Here is an 18133-nt window from a genome sequence, read left to right as displayed (position 1 = left end):
GGGCTGTGATGCGGGGCAGAGCGTGTCGGAGAAGATAGATGGGGTGGGACGCCCGGCTGTGCTCAGCAGCTCCCTAGGAATCTTGTTCTCGGCTGTGACACGGGGATCAAATCCCGTGGCGGGTGTAACCCCCTGGCAATCAGCGCTGTCCTGCCAGGGATGAGGAGGAAGTCTCGGTGCGTTCGGCGCCCCTTGCTCCATGCAACAGCTTTTTGGATCACGTCTGACACTTGTGTGTTAAGCTGGTATTGCTGCCTTTTGCCTGTGTGTTCCCCCCGCTCCGCTTGTGGGACTGGCACAGGGACTCCACTAGCTCCGTGCCTCTCTCCACGTTGCCCACCACCCTGGTATCTGACCTCGCAGGTGGGAGGGGAGGGCAAAGAAGACGGGGCTGGAGCAGCAGGGAGAAGGCAGGGCAGGGGTGGGGCTGGGAAAGGTGTCTGCGGTTCCCGGGTGTTATCTTAACGGGGTGGTGACAGCTGTGCACCTGCTGATGCCCGAGCGTGGGGTGGGGACCGGTCACTGAAGTGTGTGCGTGTGCGTGTGAGTGCGTGTGTGTGTGTGTGTGTGTGTGTGTGCACACGCAGGGGATGCAGGGAGGAGAGGAGGAGGAGGATGCCATGGGCAGGGCTGGGAAGAATGTGCCGAAGCGTCAACCGAAAGGAGCATAAATGTTTCCTTGACCAACTGCAACGGGCGGGATCCCAGCCAGCCCCACCGACGGCTCCGACCCCTCTCCCCCGTCCTGCGTGAGAGGTGCCAGCCACCCAGCGTTTTCACGGCTGTATGGGACAGCCAGCCCCTCCTCTCGCCCGTGGGGGCACACAGGGTTAATTCCTCCCCTCTCCTCTGCCCCCCGGGGTGGCTTGGCTCAGCTGGCTGGGCCGAGCTCTCCGGGAGGCTGGGGCTGTGGAATGAGCAATGGTTAATCCGGCGGGTTAATGAGTGCCCAGGCGGCTCAGTGGCATGGAAAAGAAAGAGTTGGGATCTAGCCCTGCGCCCCTCATGGTCCCCGGCTGAGAGGCTGGCGAGGACGTGCCGGGGGCCTCCCGGGTGCCCTCTGAGCCGAGGGGCAGGGAGCACACGGACGCTCCGGTCCAGGAGAGAGTTAATGAAAGCTGCTGCCTGCCTGCTCCCCGAGCAGCTGGTTTTAGGCTTGGGCTGTGCTGTGTTCCTAGAAAAGGAAACGGCCCTCACAGGCCTGGAAATGAACCAGGCATCAGCGCGGAGAAGGGCAAAACAAAGGCCTGGATCGGAAACTCCTAATGACCCTTGGCAGGAACCAAGGGGAGCTTGTGCAGAAGGGGCAGAGTGTGTGTGTGGAGACAGGGAGTGCGGAGCGGGGTCAGGGCAGGGGGCTGGCGTGGAGGGGGGGAGAAGGGGCCATGGCAGGCGGGGGGATCCCTCAATGTCACCCCACAGAGGTCTGCTGGCTCCCGTCCAATGCACCTCACTAGCTGGCTGTGTCCCGAGGTGAAATGGGTTGCGGGGGGTCTCAGCCCAGATGCTGCCGGATAGGAATTGATAGCTAACGGGCCAGGGCGTGTCAGGCCCAGAGGGGGCTGCGTCACACCCTGAGCGGTGGGCGAGGTGGGCCCTGCCTGGGGGACGCACGCCCTGTTTTGCTGCGGATGCGCAGAGGACTTCAGTCCCCAGGGCCTCACCCCAGCAGCTAGTGAGTGGACCCTGCGTGGACCCCCAAAGCCCAAGTGCGATCGCTGCTGAGAACCCCTTGGGCTTTCTCTCTTCAAGCCGGGGCACCTGGGCAGAGAGCCAGTCCTGCCGGGCCCCTTTAAGGACTCATGTGCACTGGCAACCCGGGAACCGACTCATCTGGTGGCCTTAAAGGGACACGCCACCGCGGCGACTAGGACAAGGTGCCACAGACCTAATCCAAGAACGATCTAGTACTTAAAATATCTGCTGTAGCCAGTCAAGCGGGGCGGGCGGCCCATTGTTTTCGGGAAGAGCATCGAGTGTTAATGAGACCTCCCGGGCTGGCTGGCTGCAGACTTGACAAGGATCAGAGGTTCTTTCCCTCTGCACTGTGGACGTCTCTTTCCCCCGCTGGCCTGGGCTGGGGGCTGCTCCCGCCTCAGCCCCTCCCTTATCTGCGCTCTGGCGGGATGACCCAGCTGTCAGCGCCGGGGGTCGCGTGGCGGGATCAGCGCCGCGTTTCCCATGCCTCTCGCCAGAGAACTTTGTGTCCGTGTGAGAGCGGGAGTTTGGGGCGTAGGTCGCCGGGTCCCGTGCTGCAGGGTGCTGAGCACCCTCTGCTCTTAGCCAAGCCACCTCTTGGGAGGCGCCCGGCCCCTGGCAGGATCGGGCACTCCTGCTCGGTGATCGGGGCTGGGCAGAGCACTGCCCTGGGATGAAACTGGCTTGCAGGCTTTATTCCCTCTCCCCCACTTCGCCCTGGTGTTATTTGCTGCAGGTGGTTAGCTGACCATGGGCATTAAGGAAGTGGCAGGGGTTGTTTGCACGTGACAGCTGCCGGTGGCCTGTAGAATAAACGGGGGTCCTCTGTATCCCCTGACCCACGAGCACCGTCGATGCCTGTAGTGCTGTCAGCCGTGAGGCCGGGGACCAAACACACTGAGGAAACTGACCCACCTGCACCCCAGCCCCGGATGCTCCTCCGACACCCCGATTCCCTCGGCTGCCTGGGCCCCTGCTGCAGGGCGACTCCTGGCAGCAAAGAGCAAGTGACTCCCCCTAATAAAGTTGATGCCAGTGGCTGCACCGGGGGCAGGACTGGCCCTGCAGTTCAGCCCTTCCTCGGCCAGCGCTCCGGTGCGCCGGGTCCGCAGGGGCTGGCCTTGCCGTGGCAGGGGGAGTGATGCACCCTTCCCAGTGCGGGTGAAATGTCGCAGGCAGCCGGTCGTGCCTGACAATCCTGAGGACCCGGACAGCGGGCTGAGGGTGGCGTGGACTGGGCAGGGAGAAGACGTGGTTGCAGGCAGGTTCCTCCTTCACCGAGTGTCTCCTTAGGGCGGCGTGTCCCTGCTCACCCCACTCCCGCGCCAGGGGAAGGGCCTGGTCCCCAGGATGCTCCCAGCGGCAGGGGAAGGGCCGGGTTCTGCAGCTTTCCAGGGGGGCTTGGCGGATCAGCCGAGTGGCACGCGGGGGCCGGGGCTGGGCAGGGCCGGTGTGGGCGGGGGTCGTGCCCGAGGAGGCGTGCTCTGGGTGACTGGGCCATTATTTCGTGGCACGGCCGGGGCGGGGCAGGGCCGGTGTGGGCGGGGGTCGTGCCCGAGGAGGCGTGCTCTGGGTGACTGGGTCATTGTTTCATGGCACGGCTGGGGTGGGGCAGGGCCGGTGTGGGGGGGGTCGTGCCCGAGGAGGCGTGCTCTGGGTGACGGGGCTGTTGTTTCATGGCACGGCCGGGGCGGGGCAGGGCCGGTGTGGGGGGGGTCGTGCCCGAGGAGGCGTGCTCTGGGTGACTGGGCCATTATTTCGTGGCACGGCCGGGGCGGGGCAGGGCCGGTGTGGGCGGGGGTCGTGCCCGAGGAGGCGTGCTCTGGGTGACGGGGCCGTTGTTTCGTGGCACGGCTGGGGTGGGGCAGGATGACCACGCTGGGCGTTGATGGGTGGAGTGGAGCCCCCTGGGGTCCCAGTGACTGTGCGTGGCGAGGCCGCGGCACCTCCCGCCTCAGTGCGGTCTCCGCTGGGGTGGTTCCCAGGCCCTAGTGCCAAAGAACCCCTCCCGGCCGGGCGGGTGAAGACGCAGCGATCCCAGCTGCTGAGCTGTTCCATGGCTCTGCCATCAAAGCTTTGGCCGGAGATGCTAGTTTTGCAGGCCGGGGCTGTTGTGCGTATTCCCGCCCAGCAAGTCCCCTGGGGCCCCCCCCGCCTCTCTTCACAGGCCTGGGGCCAGCGTCGCCAGGCGTTGCCAATACCTCCCTGGGCAGGCGACATCGTCTCGTGGGCACCTCCCCTTTCCCCATCCCCATGGCAACGCTCTTGCCCGCTCCCTTGGCAACGTACCGATGCTCATGGCGCTTCCCACTGTGACGCGGGAGCCGAGCTTTGGCCTTCGTTAAAGATAATGAAACTCATTCTTGTCCCTTGCTGCCTGGTGCCCCCCCCCCCACATCTTCCACTGCCCCCCTGGGCAGCCTTCCTCCCCTCCCTGCACCCCAGGGCCTTTCTCCTCCTCTCCTGGCCCAGGCGAGAGCTGTGTGCCAGGAGAGGCGCTGCTCCTGGCACACCGTGAGGCAGCCGGAACGGGAGTGCCATGGGGAGGCCTGGCTGGCCGGGTCATGCAGAAAGCCCCAGGGACAAGACCTGGCTAGTGTGGTGCTAGAGGCTAGCGTGGGGGTGCGGGGCTAGCCATGGATGGAGGCTGGCAGCTCCAGGGGGCAGGTGGTGGCAGGAGCAGAACGCTGCTGGGTTTCCCAGGGGAGCCGCGCCGGCGAAGTGTCTCTGCTAGTCAGATGCGGGGGCGATCCCCCAGGGAGCCGGGGTGTCTCTGCAGCGCCAGGCGGGGCGGGACTCCTTGGTTCCATTCTCCTTCAGCTCTTCCCCTGGGCAAGCAGCTCGGAAATCCCCGAGGGGGGTTCTGCATGCGCCCTCTTTCCGGGGGCGGCGTGGAGGGCGGGCGATCTCCACGCCTGATGCTGGGGTCAGGCTTTTCAGCGGCTCTTGGCCACGTTCTCCGGGGACGGGATGTGAAGGAGCTGACCCAGATCCTGCCGGAAACAGGGGTGCCGATGGCTCTGACCTCTCCACCCGCCCAGAGGCAGCTCCCAGTGCTCCGTCCAGCTAGGGCTTTGCTCCACCTGTCCCACGCGCCAGGTAAAGCCCGTCTCCATGGCAGACGTGGGGGTGGGGAAGAGGGTTCCCTGGGGCTGTGCATTGGCCTGGAATCCGGAGAGGAAGCTGATCTGGATCTCACCCTCCCTCCTGGAGGAGCCCGTTACAGGGGGCAGGGGCGTGGCCGGGGGGCGGGGGCGGGCACAGTGCTGAGTGGCTGTGGGGTGGTTTACCAGGCTTGGGGAGGGGGCGCTATGGGGATGTCAGGGTGGGAGCTGCTCTGAGAGTCAATCAGCGCTAGTCCATTGACATCTCGGTGCCAGGTCAGGCCAGTTGGGCCAAGTTCCCCTGATGCCTTTCCCCTCCCATGCAGGCTCATCTTGCCGGTGCCATCGTCATGGGGACAGGATGCGGGGACCACACCTGGGCGGGTCGGAGCCCGGCTGGCAGGTGATGCTGCCAGGCTGGTCGGTACGCTGGCAGTCAGCCGCAGCATCCCCCCTCCCGGCGTTCAGCCTCCTAGCTGGACACCCTGCCATGTGGTCCCCAGGCAGCTTGGTCTGATGATGCAATATTGGCTTTAGCCCAGACCACCTGCTTGGGAGGTTTGGCGCGGCCCGGGAGTCTGGGTAGTGGCCACCCCGTCTCTCCTGCTCCTGCAGCCGGCGTTGTTCTGCCTCAGTACTTCTAACCCGTGCGGCTGAGACGCCTTTTCTGGCCTCTGTCTGATCTTGTCGGGACAGTGAGCGTCGGGGATGGGGCGAGCGTGGGCAGCGATAAACGGGGAAGGGGCAAAGTGGAGAGATCGGGCATCGGTCCCCGAGTGCCGTGAGATCCTCCTGGGTAGGTGTGGGCTTTTGTCTACCTCAAAATACTGCCAGGTTGGCTAGTGTTCAGCCCGTAAACACTGCATCTAGGTGCTGGTGGTTGCAGGTACGAGGATCAGTAGAGTTGGATGCTATTGGCAGGACAGTGGTGTCATGTAAGAACGATGGGCTGCCCTGTATTGTAGTGCTTGGCGTCCCATGTCTGGTCAGGAGTTTTCTGAATAGAAGTGTGCTTTCCAGCGTGCAAAGGATCTATAGCCTGGGACATGAGTGTTTTGCTCTTGTGACATGAATGAAAAGCTCTGGGCTGATGAGCCTGGCATATCAATTCCATCTCTTCTTTCTCCTTAAAATGTAGGTGAGACTTCTCTAGTGGAGTTGTTTCAGGAAGTCCCGCCTTCTGGAGGCAGTACTTCCTGGAATGCTGGAGGAGGAGGAGGGGAGGTGTAGACAGACTTCCTAGCAGAGCTCCACCTCTCCTCCTTGGCCGGCAGGACGGGCCATTGGACTTTGTGGGGCAAGCCCACAGAGGAAGCCATAGCATGGATTTGCCCTGCCTTGGTGTGGAGGAGCGGAGCCCATGTAGGGACAATCCGGCGTCTTCCGCCTGGGGGACACAGCCATGACAGGCCCTGGGGGCGCAGGAATGCTGATTGAGTCCAGTCAGCGTCGGGCATTCCTAGGCACGGCATTCTGCTGCCAGCTGGGCTGGGTAAACAGCCGAGGCAGGTGGCAGGGTTACGTCAGGAGAGCTTCTGCAGACTGGAGCCTGTGGGTCAGAGCCAACCTTCGGTGCCGTGCGCCCAGGCCTGCACTGGAGCCTTGGAAACGTTGCCTTTTTAGGCCTTGGAGCTGAGGCAAAACCCTCCCTTCTGCCAACGACACCGGGGAGGGAGCTGCTGGCTGGAGGCTCACCCGAAAGGGCCTAGCATGAGCCCTGCTCCGGTCCGAAACGGACAGCTGCCTTCCAGACGCTGCCTGCCTGGTCAGATTGCTGCCTCCTGCTTGCTAAGGGTCCTTGGAGAGACCTTCTTATCCCTCCGCCGGCTCCCCGGGGGGACGGTCTACTTGTAGCGCTGCGCCAGTGCGTGATGTCAAACTGATTCCGCTAACCCAGCGCCGAAAGCTGTGGGGACGTGTTTTTGTTTAAACCCGGGTGATTTCAGAGTAGTTGAAGTCGGTCAGGAATCGGTCTTAGATGCAATCAGCTCCCCCTCCCCCCAAGGTGAAATGAGTATCCATGCCGGGGCTTGCTCCGGTTTGAGTTAAACCGGTTTAGCTAAGCTAGTGGAAATCCTCTGTCCTGCAGAGTCTTAGATGGTCACACTGGTCCCTTCGTGCCTTAGCATTGGGCCTGGACAAGTCCTAGCAGACAAGCAGCCGCGCTTCTTCCTCCGTCTGTCCTGCTGAGCCGACACAGATCGCGGGCAGCTGGCGGGGCTGGTAGATAATCAAAGCAGTTTTGAAACTTGCAGCCCGAGCAACTGTTACCTGCAGCGAGTGGTGAGCGATGAACACGCGGCCTCCCCAGGCTACTCAGTGTTGTTGTTAGATACCGCAGCATCTGATCAGGACCCTGCAGATGGAGTGCGACTGATGGGAGGCAGGGTGGTGGGGATCCGGGGAGGAGCCGTTAAGAACGACGGGGACTTTCTAGTATGGAAAGGAGCTGGGGAGATCTGATAAAAGGATACCGGACACGGTGTGGTACAGAGCAGGCCATCCAGGAGCTCCTGTGTGCCCGGTCCTGTAACATGAGAACAGGATGGCATTCAGTGCAAGTCTACTTGTTGGGACAGGGACTGTCTGTTCGTACAGCCCCTAGCGCAATGGGTCCTGGCCCATGGCTGTGGCTCCTATGAGACTAGCTAGTGGCTATCAGTCTCTCTGCTCCGGGGAGTGACTGAACCGTCAGCTGGAATCAGGAAGGGCTGCCCCAAACGGCACAATAGGGCTCCGTTTGATCTGTTCTTAACAGAGAGCAGGTTAAGGGGTGACCGATCACAGTCTCTAAGTACCTACCTGGGAACAGAAATCTGAGAAGAGAGGGCTCCTCAGTCTAGACAGATTCAAACTAGAAATAAGGCGCAGAATTGTAAGAGTGAGGCTAACAAATCATTGGAACAGTTTGCCAAGGGGCATGATGGATTCTCCATCACTGGCCATTTTTTAATCAAGACTGGCTGGTTTTCTGAACGATTTGCACCAGGAATGATTTCGGGGCCGTACCCTGGCCTGGGTTATGCAGGAGCTCAGACGAGGTGGTGACCATGGGGGTCTCTTCTAGCCTTAGATCCATCCTTTTTGCCCACACCAAGCTGAGCAGTGAATTCTTGCTCCTTTCCTGTTTGTTCACCCTTTGCAGAAAACATCTGCAGATACTGAGAGAGGGAAGGGACAAAGTGCACAGCACAACATGCTGTGATCTTAACCAGTTGCTTCGTACATAAACACAGCGCCCGGCACGTCAGCACAGAAGCCAGCAGATTTCCTCTGACCTTTCCAATGCAGCTGGATGCGCAGCCTGATGCGGGAGCTGGGGATGGGCTGCGATCCCTTCTCCCGAGACTCAGAAAGCTCAAAGACCCATTGGGTCACACCTCGTCCATCGCTCTCCGGTACCGGGGGTTCCCCCGGGGCTTTGCCAGCTTAGGTCTAATGCTCCCCAGCACCCCACCACTGCCCTTAGGGGAGTGTGCCTCCGGCTGATGAAATCGCAGCATTAAGGATGTGTCCTTCCTGGTTGTTCGCCTAAACTTCCCATTCCTCAGTTTCCTTCTGGTTAATTCTCCCTTGTATTACGGCAGCCCTGGTGAACCCAACCGAGATCAGGCTCCCTTGTGCAAGGTGCTGTCCAGACGCCCAATGAGGGACAGTCCCTGGGCTCACAGTTCAAACAGACAAAGGGGGGGAGGGGAGATAGAGACAGGAAGTGACCCAGCAGAGGCATGAATAGAACTCGCGATCTCCTGAGTCCCCGTGCAGTGCTCTATCCATTGGCCCACGCTGCCTCTCTTTCATCTCCTTCCGTCTTGCTCTGCCGCCTTATCTCCTCCCCAGCATGAGCAGGCCCCGGGGTACCCGCTCTCAGAGCGTGCACAGATGAGCTGTAGCGTAGCGGGGCGGAGCTCCCGGTGCAGCCTGCGGGCTCAGGACGGCCAGCTCCTAGCACAACAGTCCCGCCCCGGCGGGTGGGGGCACCGGGCTGTTGGCAGAGTGACGCGTGTGCTGAGCCAGGGGCGGCCTTTCCCAAACAGAGCTCAAGCAATACATGGCTAACCGCCCCGGGTGGAATCCCGGGGTTTACCAGACTCCATCCACCCGCAAGGCAGCAGGGATTCCTTCCACCCCTGGGGTGCCCGGCTCCGGGCAGGCCGGGAGACTAGGATGCCAGAAGAGTGTTGGCTAATCCATCAGCCCAGAGCCACTGAATCCTGCCCCCCAGCCCCCATATCCCTCCCTGGACCGTGGGGGGTGGAGTCAGCTGGAGTTGCGGCCGAACACCTGGGGGATTCTTAAGTAAAACCCGGTGACCCAGGTGGAGAAACCCTGTGTCTTGGGGCTCAGCTGCCAGCCGCCGCAGTCTGAGCCTGACCCCCCCAAACCTTTCCATTGACCTCCGTGGGCTTTGGATCTGGGCCTGCCTTTGTCCTTTCTTCAGCCTGACAGTCTTCAAAGGGGGAAATCCACCCCCCAAATCTGGAAACAGACAGAGAGACACTGGTGAATGCAGCACTGTCAGTGAGAGACGCTTTGCAGGTCGAGCTCCCCTCACCCCCTCTTCTCTGCTGTCTCCTCTCCCCTTCGCCCCCCGCCTGTCGGGATTATTTGCTCTGTCTGCCAGTGACGTTTGAGCCTGTACGCGGCAGGGACTTTGCTGTCTGAGCCGGCTGCTGTGTCAATAACACAGGTAAGCGACAGGTGAAGGCTTGGAGGGTGGAACAGGGACCCCTCATTGATATGCAATTGAATGAAAACATAATCCAGGCCGTCCCTGCTGAGCAGGCGTGTGACTGCTGTCCGGGGAGGCAGTAACCCTTGCAATGCCGAAGCCTGGATCTGAGCATGGCGGGCAGGGCAGGGGGAACCCCGGAGCACAGCGCATGCAGGGTTGAGCACACGGCAGGAACGCAGGCATTGCCAGACTGGCTCAGAGCCGAGGGCCGTCCAGCCCAGTGTCCTGCCTCTGGCAGTGAGCAGCACTAGCTGGGTCAGAGGGAGGTGTGAGAACCCCCAGGAGCAGATAGGAACTAATCTGCCCCAGCGTCAGGTCTGATCCTGGTCTCTGAGAGGTAGAGATCGGCTTGAGCCCTGAAGCAGAAGGTTTAATAGTCCTTCCACGATTGTTAGGACAAGGCTGGATATTCTTGTGCCCTGTGTCGATGTGCAGTCTCTCTTTGAATCTTGGCCTCAGTGACTTCCTGTGGCAGTGAGTTCCACAGGCGAATCATGCGTGGTGTGAAAACGTTTTCTTCGACCAGGTTTGAATTTCTAAATTCACTGCATCTCCCTGATTCTTGTGCTGTGGGATAGGGAGAACGGAACCTCCTGATCTCCCCTCTTATAACCTACCTGCCTGTCAGAGATTTTCCCCCAGGCCCTGGATCGTTGTTGGTTACGCCAGGTGCAACCTGACTTTTTCTTTCTTTCTTTGCTCTACTGCATCATTTTCCCTTCCCATGTTCTAGGGCTCGCGCTCTGCTCCTGAGGGAGAAGCGTCCAAAGCGGTTGATACAGGACAGAGACCAAGACAGCAGTTAACAAGCGCTGTGCAGAGCGCTAGAGCTGGGTGCAATTTACTGGCTGGGCGGCTGTTTGGGAGAAGGTCACAAATATCCCGCAAAGGCTCTTTCAGAAAGGGCGAGGGCCCCAATCTGCCTCCCTTTAATGTCAATGGAAAGTCTCCCCTGGCTGGCGGTAGCTGGATGAGTCCCCAAGTGTGTCATGAAAGGGAAGAGAGGGCTGGAAGCTCCATTGCCTTGCGCTGTGTTCACCATTCCCCCCTGCCACCCTGTGCAAAGCACTAGCAGCCAGAGCAGTGGCAGTGGAAAATCAGGCTCCCTGGATGTGCTTACGGTCTAAAGACACTGCTGATCCCAGGAGGAGCTGGGTGTGCAAGGGGAAGGGGGAATGGTCAAAATACCGGAGCATCCTGACCTGGGGCATCTGAAATACAGAGGGGGCGAGGCCCAGAACTCCTTCCTCTGAGTGGCTGCAGATGGGACACCGGGTGCGGAGGGCCAGGGCTCCGCGTGGCACCAAGAATTCTTCCCGCACGCTGCTTGGCTGGCTGGTTTTGCGCCCATGCTCAGGGTCTAACTCATCGCCACATGTGGGGTCAGGTCAGCTTGGCAGGGACCTTTGGGGTTTTTTCGCCTTCCTCTGCAGCGTGTGGGTCCCTGGCCCTGGCGCTCTCGGGGTGTCTCTCATTTAATCATATCCCTGCCATTGCGGGCACCTCTAGCACGGTTCTCTTAGGTGGTTTAGCCTGAATTGCTGGGCGTGGTGGGGTCCCAGGGACAGCGTTCCCCTGGAGAGTCCCCAACAGGACCCTCTGTATCCCTGGTCATGAGCCAGCCTCCGGGGCGACTCCCGGAAAGCAGCCCGCTCCTAGCACCGCGTTTAAATCTCCAGGCTGGAGGGGGTGGCGTCCTAGCTGAAATCATCAGCCTCTGACGCCAGCTGAGCCACTGACTCACCTGTGGCTTTGGCCAAACCACATGGCTGCCCTAGGTCTCAAGCAAGCAGGGCCCCCGCCGAAAGCCAGATGCCGCGTTGGAGCACCAGCAGCCCTGGAAAAATAAAACTCCGTCCCCGAGTGTTTGGAACGGGATAGTGCTCACGCCTTCCTTCCCACTCCTCAATCAGACGTGTGGTTCTCCCCGGAGCATTCCTGCCCGCCTTGCCTGCAGGCACAACCCTCTATCACACTGATGGGCTCCTTGCCTGGTGGGGGCCCGTCTGCTCCGAGGGCCCAGGGATTGTCCAGGACCGTGCTGGCAGGCAGTGGTTTGGAGGGAGGAGATGGGGAAACAGCTGAGAAATTCTCTGGGCATGGAAAACCCCCGGATGGAAACATGCCGTCCTCTGTGTGCGTGTTACTTGTGCAATAAACAGAAGATTAGCTGGGGCTGTCAGAAATCTGCCGCTAAAAGAAAAAAGCCAAGACGAGCTCGAGGCAAATTACGGGGCTTCTCCAAAGGAATCCAGTTTTGCCAGCTGCTGTGCTGTGGCTGGTGATGGCAAAGTTTCGCAGCTGGCTGGAGGCAAGAGCGGGACTGAGGTAGAGACAAAGGGCCAACCTCAGTGGTCAAATACCCCTGGGACAGGCTACTACCCTGGGACGGGCTGCGTCAGTTCCTGGGCCACAACGACACAAGCGCTTGCAAGACCAAGAGATCGAAACCCGAGTGCCTCCTTTGAGGCTTGATTGGGTTGGCTGGGAATAGAGCATCCTCGTCGATAGCTGCCTCTGCAGCGACAGGGTGTGATTAGAAGGGAATTGTTCCAGCCTCCTTGGTAGGTGGTAGGACAAGAAGCAACCGCCAGAAGCCAGTGAAGGAGAAGTCTAGACTAGACTGTGATGGGTTGGACCCCCCGTGTCGGGGTGCCACTGGGGTCCCACTGAGCCCGCCTTTCCAGCAGCCTCAGTTTCCCTCCCTCTGTGCTGCTGTGACAGGCTCTCCTGCCCCCTTCCAGCCCGCACACGTAGGGACACACCCAGCTGGAGAATCACACGGAGTCTGCAATCAGCTCTCTGGGGGAGGCCTCAGCTAGGGGAATGCCCAGCGCTTCTGTGCACCCCCTCTGCTATGTGGCCCCCAAATGATATTGTCTTGTGCGGTATAGAAATCGTCTTGTGTAAGCTCATGAAATTCCCCCTCCTCCCCCAGCATGGAGGAAGACATGCGCAGCATTCTGCATAAACCAGAAATAAATGTATTAACTACACAAGGCAAATTCTAAGTGATTAGAAGGGACAGCAAAGAGAACCAAGCAGATTACTGAGCAGAGAAAACAAAACACGTCAACTAAGCTTCATACGCTAAAGAAGCAGGTTACAAATACACCTCTACCCCGATATAACACGAATTCGGCTATAACGCGGGAAAGCAGCGCTCCGGGGGGGCTGCGCACTCCGGTGGATCAAAGCAAGTTTGATATAACGCGGTTTCACCTATAATGCGATAAGATTTTTTGGCTGCCGAGGACAGTGCTATCTCGGGGTAGAGGCGTAGTAATTCCTCACCCTACATGTAGTTTAGGCAGGTTGCAGAGTTTCTGAAGCCCAGAGTTCCAGTGGTTCCCCTCTCTCAGCCCTGGCCTTGCCTCTGCTTAGTTCCTTTGTTTCTTCGGGTGTTTTCAGCTGTCTTCCTTCTTGGGCGGCCAGGCAGAGGAGAGGAGCCTTGACTGACTCACTTCCCAGCTTTAAGTAGGATTTACAGAAGGCGGGAATCCTTTGTGTCCGGTGCCACCAGCTGTGTCCGAGGTTGGTACCCCGTTCAGGTGACATCATCGCATGACCCATCGTAGTTATGCCATAGTCATATCATAACAATATTTCTGTGAAGAATATGGGGTGTAGCGTCACATAGACGTTAGGTGGAAAAAGCCCCTTTGACAGATAGGGCAACGAGACAGTGGACTAGACGTGCTGGGGGGGCGTCTGCGGAGCCATCGCTGTGTGAGATGCGGGAATGGGTTAAGATGAGACTTTGTGGGAAGGATGCTGTAAATTGCAAGGGGATCACTCTGGGCGACCCATGATGTCTCTCCTTATCCTATGGTCCATGCTTCACCACATCCAACCCTGGACCAGGGCTATACACCCCCCTTAATAACTCCAGCTGGGTCTGGACACCCGTTCCCTCCACCCCCAGGGTGGTGCTGTGCAGTGTGGTGGGTTGTACCTTCTGCAAAAGCCCTGGCCCCTTTGGGAGACTGGCTGCCCGACTAGGGGGACCTTGGGTCTCCTACGACATGGCAACATCCCCTTCTTCCTACTGCAGCCGCCTCTCGCAACACAAGCGCTGCCTGCCAAGCTCCACAGGGCTCACGCTGTCTGTGCAGGAAGTGCGACAGGCATGCACCAGTCCTGCATGCGCGGGGCGTTCCTTGCAGCGTCCAGCCCCTGATCACCAAACGCTCCCAGAAGTACCAGGCCTGCTGTCCCCAAAGGACCAGTCCGCCCTGGCCTGTAAGAGTCAAGGGAGGGCCAGCACTTTGCTTAGCCCCGCGGCACTGAGATCTGTTCACAGTGAAAACAAGACTCGCGTAGCGTGAAATGACTCCAGCCGCGGGAAAACAAAGCACAGGGATTCCGCGAGCAAGGATACAGGAAGCCAGTGGTGACGTATAAAACAATATCATAGCCCGCTTTGTCGAGCTTAAACGTAACTCACTGGCTAGCCTCCTGCCTGGGGAAGTTCAGCTGCCCCTAAGGTCTCTTGATTGTTTTTCGACATGATGCAAAACGGGCGAGGAGGAAACCTTTTGATGTGTTCCTTCGCAGAGGGTCCTCCTTGCCGCCCTGCTCCTTGTCCCTTCCTGTGAGCCGCTGTCTGAATTCCACACACCTGGCCTTTGCAGTCAGTTCAGACTGGGGGGCCCATTGTGGCAGAGCCAATACTTAGTTTGCACATCAAGAGACACAGGGCTAAGCAGCTCTTGTCTGTCAGACAGCCGATGTTTCACCTTTGCTGGTGACTTGTTTCATTTAATCCGCTAGCCGCTGTAGCGCCTCAGTGTAGACGCCCCCTACACCGATGAGAGAGATTCTCCCATTGGCACAGGCAATCCAGCTCCCCAAGAAGCAGCAGCCTGGTTGACGGAAGAATTCACCCTTGAGCGATGTAGTTATACTGACCTAATTTTCTAGTGTAGACCCGGCCGAGCACCTTGATACAGCCCTTACGGCTGTATTTTCAGAGTACTCCTTACGCCGTGCTGGTACGTCCATTTCACAGCAATACTGAGGATCCGTGTGCCACCGGCTGTCCTTTGAGACCTCGCTGATGTTCCCTGGTGGAACTGGACTCCTGTAACCCCTCTGCACCCCTTGTCCGTCGGCATTCATTGGTTCTTGGGTCCACCTGAGGGATCGGTTTGCTTCTTGCCAGAGGAAGCCTGAGGGGCCAGCGTAAGGAGGTGGGGGGAGTGGACGGTACTGGGATGCAATGGGGGGTCTGTGCTGGACAAAGTCCTGAGCAGGGGAGGAGAAGGAGGTGGCACGGGGCACCAGACCAGAAAGGCCGTTCCAGACATAGGTGCTGGCCCGAGGGAAGGTACGGACTGCTCACGGGAGAATTCACGCCCCCTTTTCTCGTGGTCTCGCGCCCCTCCCCACCTCTCAAGCACCGCTGTGTAGAAACGGGGGGCTCTGTCTCCCCAGAGTGCCTCTGCTTCCCTTGTTTATTTCCCCGCCTGAAGCCATCAGTGGGTGTTTTTGTGACAACATTGACCGTCCCCACGGCAACCGGGTGACTCGGCGGCTTCCTGGGGCGCGGGTTGGAACTGCAGCTGGGCTCTGGTGGAGCAGGGAGCCCTGGTTCCAGGCCAATGCCGGGGAGTGGAGAGAGATGGGGACAAGCTGGTCCTGCAAGGACTCCGCAGGGGGCTGTAAAGTGGGATCACGCCCGTGCGGCAGGGGGGATCTGATTGGAGAAGCCGGTGGGCTGGCTCTGACCATCTCTGAGGATCTGCCCTCAGAAGCAGAGCCCCCTGCAGCCTCGTGGGGAGCCGCCAGCGCGGCAGGGATTGGCGTGAGTTGGAAGCGAACTTTGTTTGCAAGCCCGTCCCTCCTCGGAGATGGTTCCCCCGTCCCTACTCCTCCGGCCCGTCGGCCGTCTTCCGCTCTCCCCCCAAGGCTGGTGCCCCCCCTCATCTCTCACTACCGAGGCAGCCCTGCTGAGCACCCTGTTCCGATCCCTTTGGAGGGCCCAGCCCTTCCCTGGATCCATCCTCTGCCGGTCTCCTCGCCGCTGCCAGGCTGTTCCCCGGCACTCAGTCCTCCTTGTGGACGCCAGTCGCTCCCTAGGCGTCAGACCCTGGGCCAGGTGTTTCCGAGGAATGTAGGTGCTGAAAGAGACGGACCGGCACCGATGTCCCATTGAAATCACTAGAGGTCACGCTGGACCGTAGGCGCCTGAATCCCTTTGGCAAAATCTGACCCCCCGGCTTATTCTGCATGTTGTTGAGGGCTGTGTGCAGCTGCGGGGTTGTCGTCCTCCCCCACTGTCAGCTGAACTCGTGGGATTCAGGGGTCAATGAGAGCTGGAGCATTGGTTCTTTGCAGTACGGTATCGTCCCAGAGGCTCCCGCTGAGAATGAGGCCCTGCAGGGCCGGGTGCTGACTGCATCGAAAGGCCCAGATTTGTAAAGGTATTTAGGGGTTGCCATGGCCAGCGCTGCGACGCCTGACGGTCCTTTTCCAAAGGGATTGAGGCACTTAGGAGCCAAACATCCATTGACAGTTGGTGGAGTTTAGGCTCCTGAGTCCCTGCCCCAAAGATCTTACAAGATAGATGGAGAAATGGGGGGGAGGAGGGAAACTGAGGCATGGAAAGGTGAAGTCACCCAGCAGGTGGGAACAGAACCTGGGTCTCCTGAGTTATAGTCAAGTGGCCTATCCACTGGGTCACACTGGCTCTCGCTGTAAGTAGCTCCTCCCCTTCCTAATGATAATACTTTGGCTTGCTCCAGCCAGCAGTGCAAAGGGATCTCTTTGTGGTTTGTCGACAGGTCTCTGTGGACCATAGCGGTGTCTTGGGGAGCGGCTGTATCCCGGTGCAGCCGAGGGGCTGCGTCCGTCTGGGGAGAGGCCAGGCGCAGGCGATGCAGAGTTGGTTCTCATGGCTGCCGTTGCTGGTGCTTGGAAGTACGCTCTCCGGTGCTGCGAGTCGACCCGCCTCCGGGCAGCTGTGGGGCAGGGCCAGGTGTTTGTGTAACCAGGCCTGCTGCGATGGGGATGGGTGCCAGAGAAGGACCTAGCGTCACTCCATTGACCTGCCACCAGCTGGGGACTGGCCCGGGAGACTTCGTGCCAGCCTCAGCCGTCGCTTACGCGGGGCAGCGCCGTTTCCAGCTACGGGCACTAGCTTTGTAGCAGTGTAGCCACGGCAGCAGGCTGGCCCGGCTGCCCCCGGCCGATCCCATCTGAGAGCCTAGGTAAATACTCGGGTGACCAGCCGCTGCCAGGGCAGGGGCTGCCATGGGGTGGCTGTTACTAGCCTGCTAGCGCGGTCACAGCTCGTGCAGGTATGTCCCCCCGCCCTGGGAATAACCCCTGCGGCTGCACCTTGGGGTCAGCGTGTTCCTCGGTGCAAAGAGAAACATACCGACGGCGGGGGCCTTATCCGGGCGGGGAAAAGCCAACCCCTGAGCTGCAGGCCGGGTGCAAACGGGAGGCCGACAGGGTGACTGTGCTTCCCCGCTCCACCCGTACGTTCTCTTTCTGCTCCTCCTGGGATTTCTCAGCCCTCCGTCCTTCCGGGTCCCAGGGTTAGCAGCAGGGAGGAGCGACTTCCTCTGTGTGGGTCTGCGTCTCCCTCGCCGCTTGACCTTCCCCTCGTGGGAAGCAGGCAGGGCTGGGGGAGGAGGCCAGCGCGGAAAACATCTGGGGATGTTTTCAGCCACTTGGACAGTGGTTGGGTTTTTGTTTATTTCGCGCTGCCAAAGGAAGCCAGACCCTAATCCCCTTCCCTTGCAAAGCCCAGCCTGGCGCGGGTGCCCAGATGCAGCCTCTCCCGTTGCAGGCTGCCCATGCAGCTGATGCTCAGGGATCTGCAGCCGCTCCCTCCCACCTGTAACATCAGCAGGCCTTGCTGTGCATTTCAGTTTAACCCTTTTCGTGCTGGGCTCTCTCCTCCTCTGGGCACCGTGCCCGGGGCATTTAGCAGCGAGGTCAGTGCGCTGGGCATGAACCAAGCCTGCGTGTGTTTCAACCTGGGCGTGCTTTGTATATTCAGCAGCAAAGCAAGCCCCCCACAGGGCCCCCGGGCCTGAACCCCGCTGCTCCCAGCCCCTCGGATTATTTCATTGTAATTGATCTCTGAGGCCTCGTTGAGAACAGGCATGAAGCGCCTGGCTGCCGGTTCGGTGATTAACTTTCTTGGCTGTGTCTGGCTCTGGAGAGACCTTCAGCGGGGGGTGGGGTGGGGGCAGAGTCTGTTCCTACTTACTGCTCCCTGGGGCAAGGCCCGGAGATTTGAGTTTAAAAATAGAACAGACAAAGCCCGCTTGCAGCGCTGGGTTTGGTTTGTGCGGGTGGGCGAGCTCCTTCTTCGGGAGACCTCCCACCGGCGCGGCCACCCCCCGATGTCTCCGGGTCTGTCTCGGATCCTCTTTGCATCCCCAGCTCCCTTCCGGCCCAGTGCCGCCGCGTCCCGCCGCTCTGCTGCCTGCGCCCTGGTGCGGTGGCTCTGGGCATCCCAACCTAAGCACCATGTCGTGCCCAAGGTGGAGGCTGCATCTCCAAGCTCTCTGCTGGCGTAACACAGGGGGTCAGCCTCGAGAAGATCCCGGGTGGCCCTACAGTCCATGTTGACTCCTCT

General features: G+C 60.0%; 1 protein-coding gene across 10 annotated transcripts in view; it reads left to right on the top strand.

The window, feature by feature from the left end:
* TNS1 (tensin 1) overlaps positions 1-18133 on the top strand; it is a 252557-nt gene that overhangs the window by 61596 nt on the left and 172828 nt on the right. The window lies entirely within an intron of this gene.

The sequence above is a fragment of the Mauremys reevesii genome, linkage group 11 (genome assembly GCF_016161935.1).
Source record: "Mauremys reevesii isolate NIE-2019 linkage group 11, ASM1616193v1, whole genome shotgun sequence".
In the NCBI taxonomy this organism is placed as follows: domain Eukaryota; kingdom Metazoa; phylum Chordata; order Testudines; family Geoemydidae; genus Mauremys; species Mauremys reevesii.
Note: the sequence above shows the minus strand (reverse complement) of the source record. Positions and strands in the feature narration are given on the sequence as shown.